Genomic DNA, 1,095 nt, shown 5'->3' on the forward strand with positions numbered 1-1,095 from the left:
TGGAACACTCTGTGGTCCGGCCCTATACCCAGGCAGAGCTGATGGAGTTGGGGGCACAATTTAGGCAGAAACCTACTGAATCCCTGGTAGCCTGGTTACTACGATTATGGGATATAGGGGTGGATGGCATCATGCTCTCCGGAACAGAGATGGAGAAATTGGCCGCCATTACCACACACTCTTCCTTGAGGCAGCGTCTTCAGAACTGCCATGGCAACCCAGGAGACCATACCCTATTAGAATGGGTGATGGCTGCCATTCGTATGGTCTGGCAGAATGCTGGAGAACTGCTGGGGGCAATGAGTCGGTGGCAGTGCTACAGTGAGTTAGTAAAGGTCCTTCGAGAACTAGGTATGAAGAATGCTGTTTTCAACCCTGGGTCTCGTGGGCCAGACGAGGAAGTGTTTACGGCCAAAATGAGGGAATTTGTCCTTGCTAGCGCCCCGTCAGCCCTTTTTGGGTCACTTGTGGCTATCTTGGGCCCCTATGTGGGGCAGCCCATCAATGCAGTTACACAGATGGTAGCAGATTTGGGAGAGCTGGAGGCCGCTCGGGATCATAAAGCAGTGAGGGCTGCTGCCTATGTTTCCCCCCCAACTAACAAGGGAAACGGGCCTGTAAAGGTTACCTGAACGCAGATGTGGGTAGACTTGATTGCGGCTGGAGCAGATAAGGGGAAATTGGATGGCCAGTCTAATAAAATTCTTTTGGAGCTTTGGTGGCAGCTTAAACCAGAACAGAAGTTCCAGCCACTGAGACGAAAGGCCCCAGCAGCTACCAATAAAACGTTTGGTGCGCGCACAGCTCGGTTACAAGATTATATGATAGAGACGGCCGAGGGAGAGGGGAACTCCCAAGACCCATTGTACCAGTTTGAATAGGAAAAAGGCCGAGGGACCCGTCTAACGGGGATGGGCGGGGACTGGAGGCCACATGTGGAACTGGCTATCCACTGGTCCCCTTCCAATGTACAACGGGTGTTGGCCTTGGTGGATACAGGTGCAGAATGTTCCCTTCTCTATGGAAACCCAGAGCGGTTTGCTGGGACCCCAGTGGCCATTGACGGTTATGGGGGCCAAACTGTTCAAGTGAAGC

Source organism: Saccopteryx leptura, chromosome 2 (assembly GCF_036850995.1).
Source record: "Saccopteryx leptura isolate mSacLep1 chromosome 2, mSacLep1_pri_phased_curated, whole genome shotgun sequence".
NCBI lineage: Eukaryota > Metazoa > Chordata > Mammalia > Chiroptera > Emballonuridae > Saccopteryx > Saccopteryx leptura.